General features: G+C 56.6%; 2 non-coding genes across 2 annotated transcripts; both read right to left on the bottom strand.

The window, feature by feature from the left end:
* Nucleotides 1-538: 538 nt before the first annotated feature.
* On the bottom strand, nucleotides 539-611 carry TRNAR-CCU (transfer RNA arginine (anticodon CCU)). The gene has a single exon. It is a non-coding gene; the product is annotated as a tRNA-Arg (tRNA).
* Nucleotides 612-2,757: 2,146 nt separating this feature from the next.
* Nucleotides 2,758-2,830, bottom strand: TRNAR-CCG (transfer RNA arginine (anticodon CCG)). Its single transcript has one exon. It is a non-coding gene; the product is annotated as a tRNA-Arg (tRNA).
* Nucleotides 2,831-7,648: the final 4,818 nt, after the last annotated feature.

The raw sequence follows: 7,648 nt of genomic DNA, 5'->3' as shown, positions 1-7,648 counted from the left end.
AATAGTGCAATGTCCCCTCATGTCCCCCATTATCTACTCATGGATAAGTAGTTTCATCTATACCTCCATCCAGCTTATGATTTCTTTTTTTTTTTTTTTTTGAAACGGAGATTACAGGCTGGGATTACAAGCTTAAGCCACCGCGCCTGGCCTCAGTTTTATGATTTTTAAAACAAACCAGTTGTCCTGTAATTTAATCTGTAAATAATTGTGTTTATAAAAAAAGGATTTAAAAAATATTTGTAACCATAATAGAATTAACAAACCTGGAAAAATAAACAATCATTCCTATCAAGTTAAATGGATGGTACTTAACATCCTGTGAAAGATTCAGCTCCTTTTTTCTGTAACCTGAGACTGTGCTCGTCTTCCTTGAAAACAGGTAGAGGTTTCTGATTTACAGCCTTTTTGGTAACCTTTACCGGAACTCCGCACCTCCACTGGAGTATGCCGAATTCTAAGTCTTTTGCCTCCACTGGAGTATGCCGAATTCTAAGTCTTTTGCCCGGTAAGGAACACTAAAATTCGGCCTTTTTTTTACCCCGGGTGGGACTCGAACCCACAATCCCTGGCTTAGGAGGCCAATGCCTTATCCATTAGGCCACCGGGGCGGGTAACAAAACGCTGTCGCTTGTCTTAGACCAGTCTCTCCATCACTCCGCGGTGGTTCCTGCACAGGCTGCCCGTCCTACCCTGGCCTTTCTCCCGCCCCTCCACGGCAATCCAAGCTTCGGTTCAGATCTCGTCCGCTCCTGAGCATCCTCGGGACCCCAAAGAGACGGCGCACGTGCAGAGGGACCTGAAAGATACCGAACGTCAGATTTTTGGCTCGGCTCTTTGGTCTAGGGGTATGATCTTCGCTGAGGGTGCGAGAGGTGCCTGGATCAACTCCCTCACAAGCCGTCGTCTCCACTCAGGAGACAACCCAAGTCTAGGGGTAATTAGTAGCGAATGATGCACTTGCGATGGGTAGAGTGTATGGGAAGGGGCACGCGATGCCAGCTCAGCAACTGGCTCCTCATCCCGAGCCCGCCGCTTCTGGAAGTGTCGGTCTCCGTCCTCCTCCCCCGCATTGTCCGTTAGACCAAGGGTGCCGCCCAGTGGTCGGAAGCCTCTTAATAATGACCCTCCAAAATCCGCCCTCTACATCCCCAGCTGGCTAGGTGTTAATCTCAGGATCGCCACGTTGGGTGTTTACTTTCCTGCCCCAACATGTGTGTTACTTTCCTTTTTAAAAAAATCTGTATTTTAATAACGTTCTTTTCCTTTAATACCTAGTAAAAGCTTCAGTCCAGGAGTTCGAGACCATCATAGGCAAAATAGTGAGCGCCCCGTCTCTACCAAAAACAAATACCTTCGTAAACCACTGAAACATCAAAAAAAATTAAAGGAGAAAGTGACACCCTGCACGACGCCAGGTCACCAGCGTCCGCCGACCGGAGGCCATGCCTGCAGCTGCGACTCTCCGCAGCCTTCACCCCGTGGAAGGATACCCCACCCCGTGGAAGGATACCCCAAGAGGCGCTGCTCGGCACCCGGACTAAACTCGGGTTCCGCTGGTAGACATTTTTTTTTTCCCTCGGTGAAATATTAACTCAATCCTGGAGATACTCTTTGAATTTTATTTTATTTTATTTTATTTTATTTTATTTTATTTTATTTTATTTATTTTCTATTTTGAGACGGAGTCTCGCTCTGTCGCCCAGGCTGGAGTGCAGTGGCGCGATCTTGGCTCACTGCAACCTCTGGCCTGCCGGGTTCAAGCGATTCTCCTGCCTCAGCCTCCTGAGTAGCTGGGAGTACAGGCGCGCGCCACCACGTCCCGCTAATTTTTGTATTTTTAGTAGAAACGGGGTTTTACCATGTGAGTCAGGCTGGTCTGGAACTCCTGACCTCATGATTCGCCCGCCTCGACCTCCCAAAGTGCTGGGATTAGAGGCGTGAGCCACCGCGCCCGGCTCATCACCACTATAATCGTTTTCTTTTTTACTTTGTTACCCCATGATCAGTTGATACAAAGTTTTTCATCACAATAATCAATTAAACTACACATGTCGCCGGGCGCGGTGGCTCACGCCTGTAATCCCAGCACTTTGGGAGACCGAGGCTGGACGATCACCTGAGGTCGGGAGTTCGAGACCAGACGGGCCAACATGGAGAAACCACCCCCGCCCACCCCCCAACCCTACTAAAAATACAAAAATTAGCCGGGCCTGGTGGCGCATGCCTGTAATCCCAGCTACTCGGAAGGCTGAGGCAGGAGAATCGTTTGAACCCGGGAGGCGGAGGTTGCAGTGAGCGGAGATCAAGCCATTGCACTCCAGCCTAGGCAACAAGAGCGAAACTCCGTCTCAAAAAAAACAAAACAAAACAAAACAAAACTACAGGTGTCCTTTGATCCCTTGGGGCAACTCCTCACAGCAAGCAATCCCAGCCCCGCGTCTGTCACGGTTTCCATCACCTGAACTTTAATTTGTGAAGTCAATCCCCTACCAGATCCCAGGACCCGCGTTCTCTGGCTTCAAGCTCCGCAGTCCGCCAGGGCCCTGCCGGCGTTCTCTGAGTCGCCCTCGCTGCTATTCTGGCCCTGGGTCCTTAGCTTCGCGACTGGAGGTGCAGGGCGAGGTCCGAGTGTTCCTACGGGGGTAAGGGGCGAGCGACCGGCGCACTCAGTTCGAGTGTCGTAGTCGCCCAGGGTGCAGTCCCAGGTGAAGAAATTTTTTTAAGTGGAGCTGGAAGAAAACGTTAACATAGCAACGACCACGAAGGGACTCGAACCCTCAATCTTCTGATCCGGAATCAGACGCCTTATCCATTAGGCCACGCGGCCCTGCGACTGTGCGGTTCCCAGCTATTCTCATAAAGCTTTCTATAGCCTATGCTGTGGCTTTAACGCGCATGCTTAGAGTGAGGGGAGGCCGGTCCTTCCGAGGCTCCCGGTGGGCGGGACTCCGAGCTGGGCCACCGCGCCGGGCCGCTGAGGCTGCTGGGTGGAAACCGCCGCCGCGGGCCCGGGACTGTGAGTTCGAGCCCTGGCGAGCCCGCCCTACCCCACCCTCCCCGCAGCAGGCCCCTCCGAGACGCCGTTTGGGAGCGCTTTCCCCCATGTGCCTCCCGCCGCTTTGGGTCAGGGGCTGCAAGCTGCTTCCCCAGCCCCTGTGCTTGCTCCATCACGGTGAACCTGCAAAGGTGTGTTTCAGAGGCTTTTGGCCCCAGACTTTATTCTGGCCGCCTGGAAAGCGGAGGCCGTGTCTCCTGAGTTTCTATGGCCCAGCGCGGGGTGGAGGTGGGGCGCGCGTACACAGGGACATGTCTGGGAGAGGGATATGCGTCCTCTTCCTGGGACCCCTCTCCCCCTGGACGCTCCCATAACCGAACTGCCAACCCAGCCCAGCCCAGTCCAGCCCATGTTGGGTTCCTAAGTCCCGGAACCTGGGCACAGGCCCCAACTCGGTTCCCCTGGACACTATTGCGTCCATATGCAGTGCCAGGCGCTTTACACACATTATCTCACTTATTTCACACGTCCTTGAGAACAGGCACTGTTCACGGCAGATATTTATTGCACGGCCACCCCCACGCTGCCACGCCTTGCTCTCAGATGAGGAAACCGGGGGGATGGGGGGTGGATGGAGGCAAGAATGGCGCTGGGATCTGGCCACCGTCTCAGCAGCGCCCCCGTGGCCGCCGCACCCTCAGGCCTGGAGGCAGAGCCGGCGCCGGAGCGAGCTGCGGATCTCCAGGCAGGCCTTGCGGAGTTCATCGCAGTCGGGGCCCAGCACCTCCTGCTCACACATCCGCCTGTTGACCTGAGAACCACACCCAGCCTGTGCCCGGGGCTACAGCCCTCCGGGGCTCAGCCTGCCCCAGGGGAGAGCCCCTGGCTTGGTACATTGCAAGGCCTAAAATTTCAAGGACTGCCTGGACATCTTTGAGGCTCGCAGAGCTCCAGAGGCCTAACGGTGAATTCCTCTGCTCTGGCCAGACATGTCCCCACCCAGCAGGACAGGCTCCCACCCCGTAGGTCCCCTCTCAGCAGACCAGCTGCACCCCACCTGGTCGTCACCCTAATGGACTTCAGCCCCCTGACAGGCCTTGGAAATATGCAAACCAACCAACCACATCTGCCCGTGGGAACCAGGGGGCATCTCACACTCTTGTCACTACAAAGCCAGCTTCCCACTGGCCCTGCAGGTTCACCCTGCTCTGAGCACAAGCCCAGGTGGCCCCGCATGGCATGCAGTGTCCTCCTCCCCACCCGACTGCAGTACGTGTGACTAAGAACTGCAGTGGATGGCATCTGTGCAGCGTCGGCCATCCTGCGTTTGGTTATCTTGTAGTATTGAGGGCAGAGGATCCCTCCTTTGCCAATGGAGTTCATAGGAGGTGATCAGAATACCAGGGCTGGGGAGAAGGGCAAACCCAGCTCCTTGCCACTTGTCACCCTGGAACCCCCCAACACACCTCAGTCAGCAGCTCCAGAAGGTCTCTCCCGGGGCTGGCTCTGAGGACCTCCACCAGTGTCTGGATAAAGTCTGAGCCCTTGTCATCGCGATAGGCCACATAGCCTAGGTCAGGGGATCAGGGCCAGAGCATCAGACCAAGGCCCCAACCCTCTGCCTTCCAATCCCAGGGGTCCTATTGTTGGTGGAAGGTGGGGTACAAGGAGGCAGGACCCAGGAATCAGGCAAGAGAACAGGGCAGGGAGCAGGGACTTCTTGCATCTGGAACAAGTTGTTGCTAGGTATTTGCAGAGGTGAGCCTATGGAGAGATTCACTACTGAACAAACATTTACTGTGCACCTACTATGTGCCAGACACTGAGCAGGGCCTTGGGGCAGGCAGATCTACCCTGGCCTCGTGGAACTCACAGCCTAGAGGAAACCTGCACACACAGTGGTTGGCACAGCTGCGCCTCACAGCACTCACCATCACTGCTGTTACTACACATCATAACCCATGTAGGGAACATGGCTGGACCACAGCTGGGCTGGCATCTCTGTGCCCCAACCCTAAGCCCTAGCTGCCCCTAAGGCTACTCCAGATCTTAGGCCAGGAAGCTGGGCCCTGTGTAACCACAGGCTCCCGATGACCCATCTCCTTACCCTCTGCGGCTGAGTAGACCGTCAGTATGTCTGCTTGGTCAGAGCTCCCTGGAGGGGTGCCCCTGCAGGAGCTGCCTGCAAGAGGAATCAATTCCAGTGATCAACATCGTGGAACTCCATCAGCCCCGGGAGCTCCCCATCTGTGGCTTAAGGGCAGCCCAGGGAGGTGGAAAGAGTGCAGGGCAGGAATGACAGACGGAAGTTCAAAGCTCGGCCCAGCCACTTACCAGCTGTGACCTCAGAAAAGCTATTTGACCTTGCCGACTCCAGCGTTCTTGCCAGGCTCCAACAGGGGAAGAAGCTCCCACTTCCCAAAGGCCCTTGCGGTTTAGGAAGATTTTTTTCTTCCCATTGTCTTGGCAAACAGAGGATGCAGGTGGCAGCCATACCCCAGCTTAGAGCCCTGGAGATGCTCTCTGGACAGTCCCCACAACCAGCCCTGCCCAAGCCCAGGCCCTGGAAGGAAGGCAGAACCCACCTTGGGCCTCAGCGTAGATCTGCAGGACGTCTGCATGGGAGGGGACAGATGGAGGTGCCCGCAGCCAGCTCCAGTACCAGGGGAGAGCTGTGGGCCCCACACCAGCATCCCTGTTTCCTGAAGAGGGTGGGGAGAGGCAGATAGTCTCACTCCGGGGATACCTGGGGGTGCTCAGGGGTCTAGTGTGAACGTGGGGTCAAGGTGAGAACCCAACTCCAGAGCTCCAGGGCAGGCTTGCCAGACTGGAGACATTCAGAGCGCTGAATGACAGGTGTTGAGAGTTAAGGGTTCAAGGTCGTGGACTTGACCTCTAGGATAGGACAGGAGAGGGGGCAGGGAAGGGCGGGTACCCGGGCTCCCTGGAGAAGGTAGACAGTGAGTCCCGGGGGCTGAAGCTTGGCCGAGGAAAGTGAGGGCAGTAGGAGGCCGGGCCGCTCACCCCCACGGCAGGCCTGCAACAGGAAGATCTTGGGGCGGCCCTGCAGCACCTGGCAGCGGCTCAGCTCCTGCATGAGTGCCTCGGGCTGCACCTCTTGCCCATCAGCCCCCAGCAGCTGACCCCGTGGTCCCCCATGGGCCATCAGGGCCACAAGGGCACAGCTCACAGGGCCCCTGCAGGTGTCCAGTTGCTCCCGGAACTGGGCCAGCTGCTCCTGGAAAGCCTGGGGTGGGAACAATGTTGAGGCCTGGGCCAAAGCCACCACCTCCCCAGCCACTGGCTGCCCTCTGTGAGGCTGACAAGGTTTCCCAGACCCTGCCCCACCTGGCCTCCCACCGCCTGCCACTCACAGGTCCAGGGAGGAAGCCCTCTTTTTTTTTTTTTTTTTTTTTTTTTTGAGAAGGAGTCTTGCTCTGTCACCCAGGCTGGAGTGCAGTGGCGCGATCTCGGCTCACTGCTATCTCTGCCTCCTGGGTTCACGCGATTCTCCTGCCTCAGCCTCCTGAGTAGCTGGGAATACAGGCATATGCCACCACACCCGGCTAATTTTTTGTATTTTTAGTAGAGATGAGGTTTCGCTGTGTTAGCCAGAATGGTCTCGATCTCCTGACGTCGTGATCCGCTTGCCTCGGCCTCCCAAAGTGCTGGGATTACAGGCGTGAGCCACTGTGCCCGGCCTGTTTTTGTTTTTTGAGACGGAGTCTTGCTCTGTCGCCCAGGCTGGAGTGCAGTGGCCCGATCTCAGCTCACTGCAACCTCGGCCTCCTGGGTTCAAGCCATTCTCCTGCCTCAGCCTCCCAAGTAGCTGGGATTACAGGCACGCACCACCATGCCCTACTAATTTTGTCTTTATAGTAGAGACGAGGTTTCACCGTGGTAGTCAGGCTGGTCTCAAACTCCTAATCTCAAGTGATCCACCCGTCTCAGCCTCCTAAAGTTTTGGGATTACAGGCGTGAGCCACTGCGCCCGGCCAGAAGCCCTTTTCTAACTCCCTCCTGCAAGGCCTTGGCATGGCCTCTTTAGAGGTGACGTAGAGACCCAGCTTCCTGGAGCCAGTTCTCCTCCTGCCCTCGTGGGGAAGCCGCACCAAGAAGTTGAGAGGTGTGAGGAGAGCGGAGTGGGCTGCTGGGAGCCAAGAGGGAAACCAAGACTTGGAGCTAAAGCTTTGAGCTGGGGAGGGGGCGGGGGGGCCAGAGAACCAGCCAGTGAGGGAGGCCTCGGGGACCCTGGAGACCAGGCTTCCAGAGGCAGGGAAGTGACGGGCCAGATGCAGGCAACAGGGAGCACAGAGGCTAGACTTGTGGTGCACTTCCTGCCGGTGATGGAGAGAGGCCCAGGAGAGAGGCCCCAGGTTTCTAGGGAGGGGTGGTCTTCCTTCAGAGCACCAGCGGAAGTTCTCGGCTTCCCCTCACCTGGGCTGTAGGGTCCGTTCTCACGGTGGTCTCAAAGCCCAGGGCCCGGCACAGGCCCCCCAGCGCCTCCACGTCATGCTGGGCCCCAGGCCGGCCTTGGATCACAGCCAGGAGGAGGGCAGCCCTGGCCTTGGACAGGTCATACTGTGTGCTGGGAGCGGGGGCCGGCTGCAGAGAGGGTTAAGACACATCTAAAGTGGCCTGAGAGGACTC

The sequence above is a fragment of the Pan paniscus genome, chromosome 18 (genome assembly GCF_029289425.2).
Source record: "Pan paniscus chromosome 18, NHGRI_mPanPan1-v2.0_pri, whole genome shotgun sequence".
Lineage (NCBI taxonomy): Eukaryota > Metazoa > Chordata > Mammalia > Primates > Hominidae > Pan > Pan paniscus.
The sequence above is the reverse complement of the archived record's forward strand: the minus strand, read 5'-3'. Positions and strand labels throughout refer to the sequence as shown.